Genomic DNA, 20,699 nt, shown 5'->3' with positions numbered 1-20,699 from the left:
CTATTGCAGGAGAGTGTATACAACGGCTAAGAGGAGGTATCTACTGCAGGAGGCTGTATACAGGGGCTAAGAGGAGGTTTCTATTGCAGGAGATTGTATACAGGGGCTAAGAGGAGGTATCTACTGCAGGAGATTGTATACAAGGGCTAAGAGGAGGTATCTACTGCAGGAGATTGTATACAAGGGCTAAGAGGAGGTATCTACTGCAGGAGACTGTATACAGGGGCTAAGAGGAGGTATCTACTGCAGGAGACTGTATACAGGGGCTAAGAGGAGGTATCTACTGCAGGAGGCTGTATACAGGGGCTAAGAGGAGCGATCTGCAGGAGGCTGTATACAAGGGCTAAGAGGAGATATCTACTGCAGGAGACTATACAGGGGCTAAGAGGAGGTATCTACTGCAGGAGGCTGTATACAGGGGCTAAGAGGAGGTATCTACTGCAGGAGACTGTATACAAGGGCTAAGAGGAGGTATCTACTGCAGGAGATTGTATACAAAGGCTAAGAGGAGGTATCTACTGCAGGAGACTACAAGGGCTAAGAGGAGGTATCTACTGCAGGAGACTGTATACAGGGGCTAAGAGGAGGTTTCTACTGCAGGAGATTGTATACAGGGGCTAAGAGGAGGTATCTACTGCAGGAGGCTGTATACAAGGGCTAAGAGGAGGTATCTACTGCAGGAGGCTGTATACATGGGCTAAGAGGAGGTTTCTACTGCAGGAGATTGTATAAAGGGGCTAAGAGGAGGTATCTACTGCAGGAGGCTGTATACAAGGGCTAAGAGGAGGTATTTATTGCAGGATAGTGTATACAACGGCTAAGAGGAGGTATCTTCTGCAGGAGGCTGTATACAGGGGCTAAGAGGAGGTTTCTACTGCAGGAGATTGTATACAGGGGCTAAGAGGAGGTATCTACTGCAGGAGATTGTATACAAGGGCTTAGAGGAGGTATCTACTGCAGGAGACTGTATACAGGGGCTAAGAGGATGTACCTACTGCAGGAGATTGTATACAAGGGCTAAGAGGAGGTATCTACTGCAGGAGATTGTATACAGGGGCTAAGAGGAGGTAACTACTGCAGGAGGCTGTATACAAGGGCTAAGAGGAGGTATCTACTGCAGGAGATTGTATACAAGGGCTAAGAGGAAGTATCTACTGCAGGAGACTATACAGGGGCTAAGAGGAGGTATCTACTGCAGGAGATTGTATACAAGGGCTAAGAGGAGGTATCTACTGCAGGAGGCTGTATACAAGGGCTAAGAGGAGGTATCTACTGCAGGAGACTGTATACAGGGGCTAAGAGGAGGTATCTACTGCAGGAGATTGTATACAAGGGCTAAGAGGAGGTATCTACTGCAGGAGACTATACAGGGGCTAAGAGGAGGTATCTACTGCAGGAGATTGTATACAAGGGCTAAGAGGAGGTATCTACTGCAGGAGACTATACAGGGGCTAAGAGGAGGTATCTACTGCAGGAGACTGTATACAGGGGCTAAGAGGAGGTATCTACTGCAGGAGATTGTATACAGGGGCTAAGAAAAGGTATCTACTGCAGGAGACTGTATACAGGGGCTAAGAGGAGGTATCTACTGCAGGAGACTGTATACAGCGGCTAAGAGGAGGTATCTACTGCAGGAGATTGTGTACAAGGGCTAAGAGGAGGTATCTACTGCAGGAGGCTGTATACAAGGGCTAAGAGGAGGTAACTACTGCAGGAGGCTGTATACAAGGGCTAAGAGGAGGTATCTACTGCAGGAGATTGTATACAGGGGCTAAGAGGAGGTTTCTACTGCAGGAGATTGTATACAGGGGCTAAGAGGAGGTATCTACTGCAGGAGGCTGTATACAAGGGCTAAGAGGAGGTATCTATTGCAGGAGAGTGTATACAACGGCTAAGAAGAGGTATCTACTGCTGGAGGCTGTATACAGGGGCTAAGAGGAGGTTTCTACTTCAGGAGATTGTATACAGGGGCTAAGAGGAGGTATCTACTGCAGGAGGCTGTATACAGTGGCTAAGAGGAGGTATCTATTGCAGGAGAGTGTATACAACGGCTAAGAGGAGGTATCTACTGCAGGAGGCTGTATACAGGGGCTAAGAGGAGGATTCTACTGCAGGAGATTGTATACAGGGGCTAAGAGGAGGTATCTACTGCAGGAGGCTGTATACAAGGGCTAAGAGGAGGTATCTACTGCAGGAGATTGTATACAAGGGCTAAGAGGAGGTATCTACTGCAGGAGACTGTATACAGGGGCTAAGAGGAGGTATCTACTGCAGGAGATTGTATACAAGGGCTAAGAGGAGGTATCTACTGCAGGAGATTGTATACAGGGGCTAAGAGGAGGTATCTACTGCAGGAGACTGTATACAGGGGCTAAGAGGAGGTATCTACTGCAGGGGATTGTATACAAGGGCTAAGAGGAGGTATCTACTGCAGGAGACTATACAGGGGCTAAGCGGAGGTATCTACTGCAGGAGATTGTATACAAGGGCTAAGAGGAGGTATCTACTGCACGAGACTATACAGGGGCTAAGAGGAGGTATCTACTGCAGGAGATTGTATACAAGGGCTAAGAGGAGGTATCTACTGCAGGAGGCTGTATACAAGGGCTAAGAGGAGGTATCTACTGCACGAGACTATACAGGGGCTAAGAGGAGGTTTCTACTGCAGGAGATTGTATACAGGGGCTAAGAGGAGGTTTCTACTGCAGGAGATTGTTTACAACGGCTAAGAGGAGGTATCTACTGCAGGAGGCTGTATACAGGGGCTAAGAGGAGGTTTCTACTGCAGGAGATTGTATACAGGGGCTAAGAGGAGGTATCTACTGCAGGAGATTGTATACAAGGGCTAAGAGTAGGTATCTACTGCAGGAGACTGTATACAGGGGCTAAGAGGAGGTATCTACTGCAGGAGATTGTATACAAGGGCTAAGAGGAGGTATATACTGCAGGAGATTGTATACAGGGGCTAAGAGGAGGTAACTACTGCAGGAGGCTGTATACAAGGGCTAAGAGGAGGTATCTACTGCAGGAGATTGTATACAAGGGCTAAGAGGAAGTATCTACTGCAGGAGACTATACAGGGGCTAAGAGGAGGTATCTATTGCAGGAGATTGTATACAAGGGCTAAGAGAAGGTATCTACTGCAGGAGACTGTATACAGGGGCTAAGAGGAGGTATCTACTGCAGGAGACTGTATACAGGGGCTAAGAGGAGGTACCTACTGCAGGAGATTGTATACAAGGGCTAAGAGGAGGTATCTACTGCAGGAGGCTGTATACAACGGCTAAGAGGAGGTATCTACTGCAGGAGGCTGTATACAGGGGCTAAGAGGAGGTATCTACTGCAGGAGATTGTATACAGGGGCTAAGAGGAGGTTTCTACTGCAGGAGATTGTATACAGGGGCTAAGAGGAGGTATCTACTGCAGGAGGCTGTATACAAGGGCTAAGAGGAGGTATCTATTGCAGGAGAGTGTATACAACGGCTAAGAAGAGGTATCTACTGCAGGAGGCAGTATACAGGGGCTAAGAGGAGGTTTCTACTGCAGGAGATTGTATACAGGGGCTAAGAGGAGGTATCTACTGCAGGAGGCTGTATACAGGGGCTAAGAGGAGGTATCTATTGCAGGAGAGTGTATACAACGGCTAAGAGGAGGTATCTACTGCAGGAGGCTGTATACAGGGGCTAAGAGGAGGATTCTACTGCAGGAGATTGTATACAGGGGCTAAGAGGAGGTATCTGCTGCAGGAGGCTGTATACAAGGGCTAAGAGGAGGTATCTACTGCAGGAGATTGTATACAAGGGCTAAGAGGAGTTATCTACTGCAGGAGACTGTATACAGGGGCTAAGAGGAGGTATCTACTGCAGGAGGCTGTATACAGGGGCTAAGAGATGGTATCTACTGCAGGAGATTGTATACAAGGGCTAAGAGGAGGTATCTACTGCAGGAGACTGTATACAGGGGGTAAGAGGAGGTATCTACTGCAGGAGGCTGTATACAGGGGCTAAGAGGAGGTATCTATTGCAAGAGACTCTATACAGGGGCTAAGAGGAGGTATCTACTGCAGGAGGCTGTATACAGGGGCTAAGAGGAGGTATCTACTGCAGGAGATTGTATACAAGGGCTAAGAGGAGGTATCTACTGCAGGAGGCTGTATACAGGGGCTAAGAGGAGGTATCTACTGCAGGAGATTGTATACAGGGGCTAAGAGGAGGTTTCTACTGCAGGAGATTGTATACAGGGGCTAAGAGGAGGTATCTACTGCAGGAGGCTGTATACAAGGGCTAAGAGGAGGTATCTATTGCAGGAGAGTGTATACAACGGCTAAGAAGAGGTATCTACTGCAGGAGGCAGTATACAGGGGCTAAGAGGAGGTTTCTACTGCAGGAGATTGTATACAGGGGCTAAGAGGAGGTATCTACTGCAGGAGGCTGTATACAGGGGCTAAGAGGAGGTATCTATTGCAGGAGAGTGTATACAACGGCTAAGAGGAGGTATCTACTGCAGGAGGCTGTATACAGGGGCTAAGAGGAGGATTCTACTGCAGGAGATTGTATACAGGGGCTAAGAGGAGGTATCTACTGCAGGAGGCTGTATACAAGGGCTAAGAGGAGGTATCTACTGCAGGAGATTGTATACAAGGGCTAAGAGGAGGTATCTACTGCAGGAGACTGTATACAGGGGCTAAGAGGAGGTATCTACTGCAGGAGGCTGTATACAGGGGCTAAGAGGAGGTATCTACTGCAGGAGATTGTATACAAGGGCTAAGAGGAGGTATCTACTGCAGGAGACTGTATACAGGGGCTAAGAGGAGGTATCTACTGCAGGAGGCTGTATACAGGGGCTAAGAGGAGGTATCTATTGCAAGAGACTGTATACAGGGGCTAAGAGGAGGTATCTACTGCAGGAGGCTGTATACAGGGGCTAAGAGGAGGTATCTACTGCAGGAGATTGTATACAAGGGCTAAGAGGAGGTATCTACTGCAGGAGACTGTATACAGGGGCTAAGAGGAGGTATCTACTGCAAGAGGCTGTATACAGGGGCTAAGAGGAGGTATCTACTGCAGGAGATTGTATACAGGGGCTAAGAGGAGGTATCTACTGCAGGAGATTGTATACAGGGCTAAGAGGAGGTTTCTACTGCAGGAGACTGTATACAGGGGCTAAGAGGAGGTATCTACTGCAGGAGGCTGTATACAGGGGCTAAGAGGAGGTATCTACTGCAGGAGATTGTATACAAGGGCTAAGAGGAGGTATCTACTGCAGGAGACTGTATACAGGGGCTAAGAGGAGGTATCTACTGCAGGAGGTTGTATACAGGGGCTAAGAGGAGGTATCTACTGCAGGAGATTGTATACAAGGGCTAAGAGGAGGTATCTACTGCAGGAGATTGTATACAAGGGCTGAGAGGAGGAATCTACTGCAGGAGACTGTATACAGTGGCTAAGAGGAGGTTTCTACTGCAGGAGACTGTATACAAGGGCTAAGAGGAGGTATCTACTGCAGGAGATTGTATACAGGGGCTAAGAGGAGATATCTACTGCAGGAGGCTGTATACAGGGGCTAAGAGGAGGTATCTACTGCAGCAGATTGTATACAGGGGCTAAGAGGAGGTATCTACTGCAGGAGACTGTATACAGGGGCTAAGAGGAGGTATCTACTGCAGGAGGCTGTATACAGGGGCTAAGAGGAGGTAGCTACTACAGGAGGCTGTATACAGGGGCTAAGAGGAGGTATCTACTGCAGGAGATTGTATACAAGGGCTAAGAGGAGGTATCTACTGCAGGAGACTATACAGGGGCTAAGAGGAGGTATCTACTGCAGGAGACTGTATACAGGGGCTAAGAGGAAGTATCTACTGCAGGAGGCTGTATACAAGGGCTAAGAGGAGGTATCTACTGCAGGAGACTATACAGGGGCTAAGAGGAGGTATCTACTGCAGGAGATTGTATACAAGGGGTAAGAGGAGGTATCTACTGCAGGAGATTGTATACAAGGGCTAAGAGGAGGTATCTACTGCAGGAGACTATACAGGGGCTAAGAGGAGGTATCTACTGCAGGAGACTGTATACAGGGGCTAAGAGGAGGTATCTACTGCAGGAGACTGTATACAGGGGCTAAGAGGAGCGATCTGCAGGAGGCTGTATACAAGGGCTAAGAGGAGGTATCTAGTGCAGGAGACTATACAGGGGCTAAGAGGAGGTATCTACTGCAGGAGGCTGTATACAGGGGCTAAGAGGAGGTATCTACTGCAGGAGACTGTACACAAGGGCTAAGAGGAGATATCTACTGCAGGAGATTGTATACAAGGGCTAAGAGGAGGTATCTACTGCAGGAGACTATACAGGGGCTAAGAGGAGGTATCTACTGCAGGAGACTATACAGGGGCTAAGAGGAGGTATCTACTGCAGGAGATTGTAAACAAGGGCTAAGAGGAGGTATCTACTGCAGGAGACGATACAGGGGCTAAGAGGAGGTATCTACTGCAGGAGACTGTATACAGGGGCTAAGAGGAGGTATCTATTGCAAGATACTGTATACAGGGGCTAAGAGGAGGTATCTACTGCAGGAGATTGTATACAACGGCTAAGAGGAGGTATCTACTCCAGGAGGCTGTATACAGGGGCTAAGAGGAGGTTTCTACTGCAGGAGATTGTATACAGGGGCTAAGAGGAGGTATCTACTGCAAGAAGCTGTATACAAGGGCTAAGAGGAGGTATCTACTGCAGGAGGCTGTATACATGGGCTAAGAGGAGGTTTCTACTGCAGGAGATTGTATACAGGGGCTAAGAGGAGGTATCTACTGCAGGAGGCTGTATACAAGGGCTAAGAGGAGGTATCTATTGCAGGAGAGTGTATACAACGGCTAAGAGGAGGTATCTACTGCAGGAGGCTGTATACAGGGGCTAAGAGGAGGTTTCTATTGCAGGAGATTGTATACAGGGGCTAAGAGGAGGTATCTACTGCAGGAGATTGTATACAAGGGCTAAGAGGAGGTATCTACTGCAGGAGATTGTATACAAGGGCTAAGAGGAGGTATCTACTGCAGGAGACTGTATACAGGGGCTAAGAGGAGGTATCTACTGCAGGAGACTGTATACAGGGGCTAAGAGGAGGTATCTACTGCAGGAGGCTGTATACAGGGGCTAAGAGGAGCGATCTGCAGGAGGCTGTATACAAGGGCTAAGAGGAGGTATCTACTGCAGGAGACTATACAGGGGCTAAGAGGAGGTATCTACTGCAGGAGGCTGTATACAGGGGCTAAGAGGAGGTATCTACTGCAGGAGACTGTATACAAGGGCTAAGAGGAGGTATCTACTGCAGGAGATTGTATACAAGGGCTAAGAGGAGGTATCTACTGCAGGAGACTACAGGGGCTAAGAGGAGGTATCTACTGCAGGAGACTGTGTACAGGGGCTAAGAGGAGGTTTCTACTGCAGGAGATTGTATACAGGGGCTAAGAGGAGGTATCTACTGCAGGAGGCTGTATACAAGGGCTAAGAGGAGGTATCTACTGCAGGAGATTGTATACAAGGGCTAAGAGGAGGTATCTACTGCAGGAGACTGTATACAGGGGCTAAGAGGAGGTATCTACTGCAGGAGGCTGTATACAGGGGCTAAGAGGAGGTATCTACTGCAGGAGATTGTATACAAGGGCTAAGAGGAGGTATCTACTGCAGGAGACTGTATACAGGGGCTAAGAGGAGGTATCTACTGCAGGAGGCTGTATACAGGGGCTAAGAGGAGGTATCTATTGCAAGAGACTGTATACAGGGGCTAAGAGGAGGTATCTACTGCAGGAGGCTGTATACAGGGGCTAAGAGGAGGTATCTACTGCAGGAGATTGTATACAAGGGCTAAGAGGAGGTATCTACTGCAGGAGACTGTATACAGGGGCTAAGAGGAGGTATCTACTGCAGGAGGCTGTATACAGGGGCTAAGAGGAGGTATCTACTGCAGGAGATTGTATACAAGGGCTAAGAGGAGGTATCTACTGCAGGAGACTGTATACAGGGGCTAAGAGGAGGTATCTACTGCAGGAGGTTGTATACAGGGGCTAAGAGGAGGTATCTACTGCAGGAGATTGTATACAAGGGCTAAGAGGAGGTATCTACTGCAGGAGATTGTATACAAGGGCTGAGAGGAGGAATCTACTGCAGGAGACTGTATACAGTGGCTAAGAGGAGGTTTCTACTGCAGGAGACTGTATACAAGGGCTAAGAGGAGGTATCTACTGCAGGAGATTGTATACAGGGGCTAAGAGGAGATATCTACTGCAGGAGGCTGTATACAGGGGCTAAGAGGAGGTATCTACTGCAGCAGATTGTATACAGGGGCTAAGAGGAGGTATCTACTGCAGGAGACTGTATACAGGGGCTAAGAGGAGGTATCTACTGCAGGAGGCTGTATACAGGGGCTAAGAGGAGGTAGCTACTACAGGAGGCTGTATACAGGGGCTAAGAGGAGGTATCTACTGCAGGAGATTGTATACAAGGGCTAAGAGGAGGTATCTACTGCAGGAGACTATACAGGGGCTAAGAGGAGGTATCTACTGCAGGAGACTGTATACAGGGGCTAAGAGGAAGTATCTACTGCAGGAGGCTGTATACAAGGGCTAAGAGGAGGTATCTACTGCAGGAGACTATACAGGGGCTAAGAGGAGGTATCTACTGCAGGAGATTGTATACAAGGAGTAAGAGGAGGTATCTACTGCAGGAGATTGTATACAAGGGCTAAGAGGAGGTATCTACTGCAGGAGACTATACAGGGGCTAAGAGGAGGTATCTACTGCAGGAGACTGTATACAGGGGCTAAGAGGAGGTATCTACTGCAGGAGGCTGTATACAGGGGCTAAGAGGAGCGATCTGCAGGAGGCTGTATACAAGGGCTAAGAGGAGGTATCTAGTGCAGGAGACTGTATACAGGGGCTAAGAGGAGGTATCTACTGCAGGAGGCTGTATACCGGGGCTAAGAGGAGGTATCTACTGCAGGAGACTGTACACAAGGGCTAAGAGGAGATATCTACTGCAGGAGATTGTATACAAGGGCTAAGAGGAGGTATCTACTGCAGGAGACTATACAGGGGCTAAGAGGAGGTATCTACTGCAGGAGACTATACAGGGGCTAAGAGGAGGTATCTACTGCAGGAGATTGTATACAAGGGCTAAGAGGAGGTATCTACTGCAGGAGATTGTAAACAAGGGCTAAGAGGAGGTATCTACTGCAGGAGACGATACAGGGGCTAAGAGGAGGTATCTACTGCAGGAGACTGTATACAGGGGCTAAGAGGAGGTATCTATTGCAAGAGACTGTATACAGGGGCTAAGAGGAGGTATCTACTGCAGGAGATTGTATACAACGGCTAAGAGGAGGTATCTACTCCAGGAGGCTGTATACAGGGGCTAAGAGGAGGTTTCTACTGCAGGAGATTGTATACAGGGGCTAAGAGGAGGTATCTACTGCAAGAAGCTGTATACAAGGGCTAAGAGGAGGTATCTACTGCAGGAGGCTGTATACATGGGCTAAGAGGAGGTTTCTACTGCAGGAGATTGTATACAGGGGCTAAGAGGAGGTATCTACTGCAGGAGGCTGTATACAAGGGCTAAGAGGAGGTATCTATTGCAGGAGAGTGTATACAACGGCTAAGAGGAGGTATCTACTGCAGGAGGCTGTATACAGGGGCTAAGAGGAGGTTTCTATTGCAGGAGATTGTATACAGGGGCTAAGAGGAGGTATCTACTGCAGGAGATTGTATACAAGGGCTAAGAGGAGGTATCTACTGCAGGAGATTGTATACAAGGGCTAAGAGGAGGTATCTACTGCAGGAGACTGTATACAGGGGCTAAGAGGAGGTATCTACTGCAGGAGACTGTATACAGGGGCTAAGAGGAGGTATCTACTGCAGGAGGCTGTATACAGGGGCTAAGAGGAGCGATCTGCAGGAGGCTGTATACAAGGGCTAAGAGGAGGTATCTACTGCAGGAGACTATACAGGGGCTAAGAGGAGGTATCTACTGCAGGAGGCTGTATACAGGGGCTAAGAGGAGGTATCTACTGCAGGAGACTGTATACAAGGGCTAAGAGGAGATATCTACTGCAGGAGATTGTATACAAGGGCTAAGAGGAGGTATCTACTGCAGGAGACTACAGGGGCTAAGAGGAGGTATCTACTGCAGGAGACTGTATACAGGGGCTAAGAGGAGGTTTCTACTGCAGGAGATTGTATACAGGGGCTAAGAGGAGGTATCTACTGCAGGAGGCTGTATACAAGGGCTAAGAGGAGGTATCTACTGCAGGAGGCTGTATACATGGGCTAAGAGGAGGTTTCTACTGTAGGAGATTGTATACAGGGGCTAAGAGGAGGTATTTACTGCAGGAGGCTGTATACAAGGGCTAAGAGGAGGTATCTATTGCAGGAGAGTGTATACAACGGCTAAGAGGAGGTATCTTCTGCAAGAGGCTGTATACAGGGGCTAAGAGGAGGTATCTTCTGCAGGAGATTGTATACAGGGGCTAAGAGTAGCTATCTACTGCAGGAGATTGTATACAAGGGCTAAGAGGAGGTATCTACTGCAGGAGATTGTATACAGGGGCTAAGAGGAGGTAACTACTGCAGGAGGCTGTATACAAGGGCTAAGAGGAGGTATCTACTGCAGGAGATTGTATACAAGGGCTAAGAGGAAGTATCTACTGCAGGAGACTATACAGGGGCTAAGAGGAGGTATCTGCTGCAGGAGATTGTATACAAGGGCTAAGAGGAGGTATCTACTGCAGGAGACTGTATACATGGGCTAAGAGGAGGTATCTACTGCAGGAGACTGTATACAAGGGCTAAGAGAAGGTATCTACTGCAGGAGGCTGTATACAAGGGCTAAGAGGAGGTATCTACTGCAGGAGACTGTATACAGGGGCTAAGAGGAGGTATCTACTGCAGGAGATTGTATACAAGGGCTAAGAGGAGGTATCTACTGCAGGAGACTATACAGGGGCTAAGAGGAGGTATCTACTGCAGGAGATTGTATACAAGGGCTAAGAGGAGGTATCTACTGCAGGAGACTATACAGGGGCTAAGAGGAGGTATCTACTGCAGGAGATTGTATACAAGGGCTAAGAGGAGGTATCTACTGCAGGAGACTATACAGGGGCTAAGAGGAGGTATCTACTGCAGGAGACTGTATACAGGGGCTAAGAGGAGGTATCTACTGCAGGAGTTTGTATACAGGGGCTAAGAGGAGGTATCTACTGCAGGAGATTGTATACAGGGGTGATATAGAAGAGTTAATGGTTTGCTTTTATATCCCTTTAAATGCCTTTAAGACTTCAATTGCCTTTTGCCTTATTATTGCTAGAATTATTCTTATGTAGACTAGTAGTCTCTGTCTTCAAGGAAACTATACTTGTTATCATATTTATTCTCAACAACATGTTCTGGCTATATTGTAAACAAGATACGACCCTGAGGTGATGGTGGGGGCCAAATGAGCTCCACATATTGAGTCACATATTGCTGTAAATGGTATAAAAACATGTCTTATATTTCATTACGTCAGATAAAGTGATTTGACCACGACCCGTGTGTGTTGAGTCCTTTGTCTCCAAGCGCTTGTCATCAGAAGGGCGACAAAACCTCTCAATCTGGCCTCACTGGTGATCTGGAAAGATCTGACGCTTGGTCAGAACAAAAACAGCTACGACAGTTTGGCGCCCGAACAGGGACTTGAAAACCAGTCTATTCGGAATCCGTATGTGGGAGCTTCCTGGGAGGTTGAAAATGCAGAATCCAGGCTGCAGCAGGTGAGAACATTTATTCTTACATTGATTCTGCATCTGCAACCTCTCTAAGGATGTCCACATACCTCTGGGTAAGACTGTAACAGCACGGTTCAAAAGAACCCACATCACCAGTGAGGGGTGAGTATGTCTGTATGAGAGGTGAGTAATAGAGTAATAAGATAATAATTGTCATCTGTATTATCTGTTAAACTGTTCTGGCAATATACTAATATACTAACTGGTGTACTGTGTAGCACAAAGTCTGGGATAGACTCTGTGCAGTGGTTGTTGTTTTGGATTGGCAGTAAATCATATGAGGCTGTATTTTGTATAGGACTGTGGTTTTTGGTTGCTCTGGTTTTCAATGTTTCTTGTTGTTTAAGAAGTTGGCTTTGGTGTTCTCGGAGTGTCAGTGGACACTGCTGTAGGTTAAAGCGTCAATCAAATCCAAAGTGCAAGATAGTCAGGCTGTGTGAATCCTTGTATATATGTCTATGAGAACCTCTGAATAAGATGAGAGATGAGTAATTGAAAAAAAAAAAAAAATCTGTGAATGAGCACGTATAAATGAATCATCACACATCATTTTTGTGTCAAGAGATTTGTTACCTTTCTAGTTGTGGTGGAATCCCGGACAGATGCGTTATAGATATTTCAAATCTACATCTGAGACTGAATGAATTGAGTAATGATATAGCTCGTGTTATATGTGGCATTACATTGCAAAGTTTCCTGAATGCATTTGGCCAGAAAAAGGGCAAGGCATGGTTAATCCCATTATACAGTTATCTGCTCTTACAGTGAAATCCCGTGATTTTGAGTTTTCTTTGTAGAAATTGATTTTGATAAGTCTAAAGAACTACGGAACTCTGTGAAGGACGCTCTGATGGGAGGGGGTAATGATACCGCTGCGCAGTTTTTCTTCTCCCTTCGCTCTTATCTCTGCTGAGTGTGAGCTGTGCTCAAAATTCTCTGTAATTCTATCCATAAGGTACGCGCTGAAAGATTTGTGCATTTTAAAGCAACAGTACTTAATTGAAGTTGGAAGTTAAAAGTAAAATATGGTGCCTAATTTAGAAGGAAATTGTAAGTGATTGTTTGGTCATTAATGTGTTTGAACCTGCTTCTAGTTGTGTGATTGATTTGTATAGCAAATTGTGTATCAACAGAGGAGGTAGCCGACTGTACGGCTGATAAAGTAGGTCAGAGTCCTATCACACCTGGGACTTCTTACTTTAGTCAGCAGGTTTTATTGTTGTGGGTGAGAGGCGAGGGTGAGGAGCCCTCTGGATATACCTTGGCAGGCTCACTCTGACTTGCTAAGTGTGGCCTGTAAGACAGAGGTCCAGGCACACTGGGAGGGCATTTCAGAAGAAAGGTGAGCTGTCTAAGGTTGAAATAGCCTTCCCACAACAATCCATGGAGCTGGGCTGGAAGGATGCAGGCCTGATCCTATTCTAGCCAGCTGATCTAGCGGGTGAGAGGCAGAGAGCCTTCCCGCTACATCCTGTAGGTCTACCGGGTGAGAGGCAAGGAGCCTTCCAGCTACACCTTGGCAGGCTCTCTCTGACTTGCTAAGTGTGGCATGTAAGACAGAAGTCCAGGCACACTGGGAGGGCATTTCAGAAGAAAAGTGAGCTGTCGGCAGAAAAAGGTTGAAGCCATGGCAACTTTTTCTGTGTACCGTCGGTGCCCCCAATGAGATCCAAGAGAGCTATGCAAATTGAAAAAGACAGAGAAGAAAGGAAGCAGTAATACAGGTTGGACCAATTTAAAAAAAAAAAGGCAAAAATACCAGAGTGTGAATGTTTGGATGTACAAAAAGGCACAGACAAGGGAAGAAAATAGCAAGTGAATAAATGATGCTTGAGAATGAATGTGCAGCAGTGTGGAAGGTGTATTATGAATGTTTTGATTGACAAAGAGTAACCAGAGACTCAGACAAAACAGATGGACTTGTAAACACTGTGATCAGACTCAGACAAACCCAGACTGAATAGCTACTTGTGTGACCTGTGCTACTGACCTAAGCGAATTGCACTAAATCCTGTCCAGACAAGATCATATGTAGTGACATAAGAAGCTGACATAATAGAGTGGGTAGTGGGGACATTGACCTTTGAGGAGTAAGCTGACAGTAGACATCAGACGACCAACCCCATCAGTGCGACTAGAATAAGAAAGATACAGGTGTATTATCCCTGGAGCCCCTCTGACCAGCTAGCTTTGTTGAAACAGTTGCCTGACCCTGAAGACCAACCATTCCCATTTTACAGACACATACAGGAAATACAGCAGACATATAAGTGTACCTGGGCAGACCTAGAGAGGTTGGTGAGTTTAAAGGCAGGTGACGCACTAGGACATATAATTAAGACACACACAGATGTGACAAAGAATCAGGCTTGGGGCATGGATGATAAATCTGCACTGTCTGGGGAGACATACTGTGAGTCACTAAGACAATGGGCTACAGTGGAACAATCAGAGCAGTCTGTACTCCTGATTAACGTGACACAGCAAAGAGGAGAGAGTGTAGAGATGTACTTTGGACGGTTACAGCTGAAATGGGCAGACATGGGGTACATTTGCATAAACCCACTTGATGTTAGAATACTGGTGAATACATTCATTTACGGTATGAACAAAGACTTGCGAGACGCAGTACAGACAGCCAGACCTGAATGGAGACATGTAGATCCGAAAGACCTCCTTAAGGTAGCTAAAGAAATTGAGCAAACAAGGACAATAAGACGACCTGTCATGTATGCTGGAGCACAAGGAAAACAGTGGAGACGTAGTAAGGTACCAAGGGACCTAGAAACAGTGAGGTGCTGGAATTGTGGTACTTACAAAACTTATTGTTAGTGACAATACCCCTATGAATTTACTGGGAGCAGATGTGCTGAGTGCGATCCAGGCCACCATACAGTACTCTCCTGAGGGTATTACAGTCACAAGTCCCCTCTCAGATAAACATTTGTGTAAGATTGCGGCAATGGTGTATATGACAAAAGCGGTGAAACTAACACCTGACACCAAAATGCCTGAGGATGAGGAAATGGGACAGGTGCCAGACACTGTTTGGGCAAGGGGAAAAACGGATGTGGGTCAGTTGCCCATTCCCCCTGTCATGATTAAAATGAAAGAAGGAACCACTCCCCCTTGTTTAAAGCAATACCCCTTGAGCCTAGCAATATCAATAGCCAAATCAATTGCCCCGAGCAGAGATATTAGAGAGTATGTTAAGGCAGGGGTTCTGGTGCAAAGAAACCCCCCCTTTGGACTGCAAAGATCTTCCCCCTGTGACACCACTTTGTATCCCATTAGGAAAAAAGAGAAAAAAAAAAAAAGGAACTCAAGGGTTTGCTGACACTTACAGAAAGGTTCATGACTTAAGGGCTATTAATGATGATACAGTGAGTGTGACCTCAATCGTCCCTAACACACACACACAATATTGTCACAGATCCCAGTAATGTCAAAATGTTTCACAGTCATTGATTTAGCAGGTGCATTTTTCTCTGTACCCCTGCACACAGACTGTCAGTATCTTTCTCCTTTACTCATAGAGGTGAACAATATTGTTGGACAGTCCACCCACAAAAGGGGGAAAGAAACCCCCTGCCATCTATTCAGCAGCGATGGCAGGGATCCTTGAGTAGTGGCAATCACCTCATCCGCTGATTGTACTATTACAGTACGTGGATGACCCTAAGGGTTGCAAGGTCTCACGTGACAAATTACAGTATTACAAACAAAAGGTGACATTTGTTGGGACATTATATTGCCGAAGGTACCAGACACCTGACAGGAAACAGGCAATTCAAGATCTCCCTCTACGCAGGTCACCTAAGCATCTATGCATCTTCCTAGGTTTAGTGACCCGGGACCTCACACAAAATTGATTGTGTCTGTGCGGTAGGAGCAGCCGCACTACTAGGAAAGGCATGTGAGATCACACTGACGTTTCTTTTGACAATCTATTCCCCACATGACATCCATGCCATACTCCTACAAGTTCAACCAAAACATCTGTCTATGGCCAGACAGCTCCGACTTGAGTGTGCTCTACTAATTCCTGAGTATGTCACCCTCAAAAGATGTAACGTTCTGAATCCAGCCACCCTCCTGCCTGTGGATTCAGAAAAGGGGGAATTGGTGACCGTATTAGTGAGTGAGGAAGGATACTTTGACATGACGCATGAACATGTCTGCATAGAACTGATGAGTCAGGAGACAGTTGGGTTTGCACACGTTCATGAAAAACCTGTTCCTAATGCAGACTTTGAGTTTCTTTTTTGTAGATGGCCCCAGATACCACCAGGATGGACGATTCTACACTGGGTATGCAGTAGTATCCTCACATGAGGTAATCCGAGCGGAACCACTCTCTCCTCACATGTCGGCCCAGGAGGCAGAGTTGAAGGCACTCACTGAGGCGTGTAGAGCCGCTGCAGGTAAAGTCGCTAATATTTTCACAGATTCGAAGCCCATTAAAAATGCAGAGCTGGTGAAACAATTGATGGAGGCATTGATGTTACCAGTCCAGGTTGGCATTGTCAAGGTAAAAGCACACACAAAGGTGACTCCGTGGAGGTAGAGGGCAATAGAAGGGCGAACGAGGCTGCTAAAATAGCACAAGGCGGCCTAGAGAGAGCAGTGGACGGTGGCAGGGAGTCAGCGTATTCCAGCCACATTGGGTCTAGATGTCCTGAAATCCCTCCAGTAAAAGGCTGCCCAAACAGAGAAGGTACACCGGGGGAGACTGGGAGCTGAGCTGAACTCAAATGGAGTATGGGAGAATAAGGATAAAATGTGCCCACCAAAGTCCCTGTTCCCAATCATGGCGCAAGCAGCACATGGCCCCAATCACACCTCAAAAAGTCACATGTGTGCCATGGTAGATGCCTTCTGGATCGCTCCTGGTTTCAGTTACGCAGCGAAACTTGTACAATCATGCCTCATCTGTGCACAGCACAACCCAGGTAGAACAGTAAAAGTCCCTAAGAAAGCGACATCTAGGCCTCTCTACCCGTTTCAGAGACTGCAGATTGACGACATACAGCTACCAAGGTAGGAGTGTATGCAAATATCCTAGTATGTGTAGATCTCTTCTCTGGTTGGCCGGAAGCATATCCGGTAAAATGTGCAAATGCTAAAATGACTACAGACAAACTGATGAAAGAACTGATCTGCAGGTATGGTGTCCCAGAAACCACAGAAACAGATAGGGGTGCACACTTCACGGGAGAAATAATGAGGGAAGTCATGCAGGCCCCGGGTGTACAGCAAGCATTTCATACACCATATAGGCCACAAGGTAGTGGGAAAGTGGAAAGACTAAATGGGACACAAACTAAAAATTCAAAAGGCCATGGCAGACACAGGAAAGAGCTGGGTGGAGTGCTTGCCTCTTGCACTCTTTTCAGTCAGACACACTCCAAATAGAAACACAGGCTTGTCTCCCTTTGAAGTCCTGTTTGGTAGTGCACCAAAGACTGGTCTGTACTTCCCACAGGTGCTACAAATGCAACACGGTGCTATGACAGCCTACGTCCAGGCCTTGCTGGAAAGACTTAATGTGGTGCATAAACATGTGTTCTCATACATTCCAGATCCTAATGCCAGTGCAGATGTGCATCAGCTGAATCCAGGTGATTGGGTGGTTATACGCAGACACGTGAGAAGGATCCGGGACCCACGATTTGACGGCCCCTTCCAAGTCCAGCTGACCACATCCACTTCAGTAAAACTTGAGGGAAAGTCCACCTGGATCCACGCCAGTCACTGCAAGAAGGTCCTGTCAACAGCAGAATGACTGTTCTCCTCATCACCTTGCTGGCAGTGACAGGGTTACTGCACTCTACAGAGACACAGGACAAACTCTTAAATGCTGATTGGGACAACAAACTTATTCGGCATCATGCTCTTCTTATAAAGGACATGGAAGGACAGAAACCGAAAGACTGTTGGATCTGTACACACAGCCCTGTATCCGTGAGGACTATGCCGTTCTTAGCCTTACCTCTGGAGACATGGGAGGTATTAACCCCACACTGCATACACAATGAGACTTGGACTCAACCTAGGTGTGCCCCGTGATATATCTGCCTCATTGGCTATAGTCGAATGGGCCGCTAATCCCTGGTTTCAGTTTAATATAACGCGGCCTAAAGGTACAAATGTGGTGGCGGGAATATGATTCAGATGTCGGAAATATGGTTGCCAGGAGGAGGACTGAGATCCCTCACTCAGACCCTATTCCCAATGATGGACGGTGGTTCAGTCTTCAACACACTGGAGCAGACACCTGTGGTGAGGACAATAATTACACTCATGATCAAACACAGGTTAATAAGACGATGTACCAGGATGGTATTGAAGGCTGTAGAGCATCTACGGGTAAAATAATAAGGAAAGAAAGGGGTAAATGTACATCTGGTATAAGGGGAAAACCAATGAATAATACTTGGTGTGCCCATAAGCCTGCAGTAGGTCAGGACTTTTGAGTTTATACCAATGTATACAGACCCCTGGTCACGTTTGTGTTCTCCCTGAAGGAGTATTCTTGGTTTGCGGACATCGTGCCTACAGGTGGGTGAGCCCAGACATAAGAGGGGTCTGCACTCTTGCTAAACTGACACCAGCCACTTTCATAGGTCCTCATAGTAAAATAGACACAGCAGCAGTCCCAATTCACACTTTGTATAGAAGGGCTGCAGACAATAAGCCCCAGCCAAATGGTAGGCCGCATCTAGTAGAGATGGGGATAACAAAATATTCAGTAGTATGCTAATATACCCCTTCATAACACAACTGTGGGATAAATTAGTGGAAGGTACCGACTACCTGGACGATCAGATTTTCCAGATTCTTGAAGTTCTAAATGAGACTAATACAATACAGAGACAATTAATGACAGTTACTAACCAGCATTCTATAGTACTAGATTACCTGACAGCAAAAGGAGGAGGAATGTGTCAAATAATTGGTCCCACCTGTTGTGACTATATTGACCCTGCTGGCAATCTCCAGATCGGGGCCAGTATAGACAGAATAGGTGAACTTAGAGACCAATGGTTAAAACAACACAGCGCAAAGAGAGACTCCTGGTGGGGTAACACATTCTCTTTCCTAAATCCAGTAAATTGGTTTAATGGCTTAGTAGGATGGATTTTTGGCATTATATAGACTTGTATGCAAATTTTGTTGGTTTGCTTATTGCTTTATGTAGCCGTAAAAGCGCTAATATATGTATTACTTAAGCTACTGAATAATGTATGCATAAAAAAAGAATCTAAGGCTGAACCTTCTGTAGTAGACCCCAGGTGGCCATTGCTGATGGGGAAAGTGAGTGTCCACACTGAGGGTGGATGGGCGAAGCAGGTAGGAAGCCCCCTTATGGTTACTAGACCCATGAGACAGTAGCTCCTATGTGGACATCAGCTGACCCTGTGGCAAAGGTTATACCATTTACAAAAGGGGGAAATTGATATAGAAGAGTTAATGGTTTGCTTTTATATCCCTTTAAATGCCTTTAAGACTTCAATTGCCTTTTGCCTTATTATTGCTAGAATTATTCTTATGTAGACTAGTAGTCTCTGTCTTCAAGGAAACTATACTTGTTATCATATTTATTCTCAACAACATGTTCTGGCTATATTGTAAACAAGATACGACCCTGAGGTGATGGTGGGGGCCAAATGAGCTCCACATATTGAGTCACATATTGCTGTAAATGGTATAAAAACATGTCTTATATTTCATTACGTCAGATAAAGTGATTTGACCACGACCCGTGTGTGTTGAGTCCTTTGTCTCCAAGCGCTTGTCATCAGAAGGGCGACAAAACCTCTCAATCTGGCCTCACTGGTGATCTGGAAAGATCTGACGCTTGGTCAGAACAAAAACAGCTACGACAGGGGCTAAGAAAAGGTATCTACTGCAGGAGACTGTATACAGGGGCTAAGAGGAGGTATCTACTGCAGGAGACTATACAGGGGCTAAGAGGAGGTATCTACTGCAGGAGATTGTATACAAGGGCTAAGAGGAGGTATCTACTGCAGGAGGCTGTATACAAGGGCTAAGAGGAGGTAACTACTGCAGGAGGCTGTATACAAGGGCTAAGAGGAGGTATCTACTGCAGGAGATTGTATACAGGGGCTAAGAGGAGGTTTCTACTGCAGGAGATTGTATACAGGGGCTAAGAGGAGGTATCTACTGCAGGAGGCTGTATACAAGGGCTAAGAGGAGGTATCTATTGCAGGAGAGTGTATACAACGGCTAAGAAGAGGTATCTACTGCAGGAGGCTGTATACAGGGGCTAAGAGGAGGTTTCTACTTCAGGAGATTGTATACAGGGGCTAAGAGGAGGTATCTACTGCAGGAGGCTGTATACAGTGGCTAAGAGGAGGTATCTATTGCAGGAGAGTGTATACAACGGCTAAGAGGAGGTATCTACTGCAGGAGGCTGTATACAGGGGCTAAGAGGAGGATTCTACTGCAGGAGATTGTATACAGGGGCTAAGAGGAGGTATCTACTGCAGGAGGCTGTATACAAGGGCTAAGAGGAGGTATCTACTGCAGGAGATTGTATACAAGGGCTAAGAGGAGGTATCTACTGCAGGAGACTGTATACAGGGGCTAAGAGGAGGTATCTACTGCAGGAGATTGTATACAAGGGCTAAGAGGAGGTATCTACTGCAGGAGATTGTATACAGGGGTTAAGAGGAGGTATCTACTGCAGGAGACTGTATACAGGGGCTAAGAGGAGGTATCTACTGCAGGAGATTGTATACAAGGGCTAAGAGGAGGTATCTACTGCAGGAGACTATACAGGGGCTAAGCGGAGGTATCTACTGCAGGAGATTGTATACAAGGGCTAAGAGGAGGTATCTACTGCACGAGACTATACAGGGGCTAAG

At 46.7% G+C, this 20,699-nt stretch overlaps 1 long non-coding RNA gene across 1 annotated transcript in view; it reads left to right on the top strand.

Moving 5' to 3' along the window:
• LOC141089501 (uncharacterized) overlaps window positions 1-19,570 on the top strand; it is a 43,530-nt gene extending 23,960 nt beyond the window's left edge. The window contains exon 2 of the long non-coding RNA XR_012232308.1: window positions 16,080-19,570. This is a non-coding gene — a long non-coding RNA (uncharacterized lncRNA). The remainder of the gene's footprint in view (window positions 1-16,079) is intronic.
• Window positions 19,571-20,699: the final 1,129 nt, after the last annotated feature.

The sequence above is a fragment of the Dendrobates tinctorius genome, unplaced genomic scaffold (genome assembly GCF_039654945.1).
Source record: "Dendrobates tinctorius isolate UK_male_01 unplaced genomic scaffold, ASM3965494v1 ptg000046l, whole genome shotgun sequence".
NCBI lineage: Eukaryota > Metazoa > Chordata > Amphibia > Anura > Dendrobatidae > Dendrobates > Dendrobates tinctorius.
The sequence above is the reverse complement of the archived record's forward strand: the minus strand, read 5'-3'. Positions and strand labels throughout refer to the sequence as shown.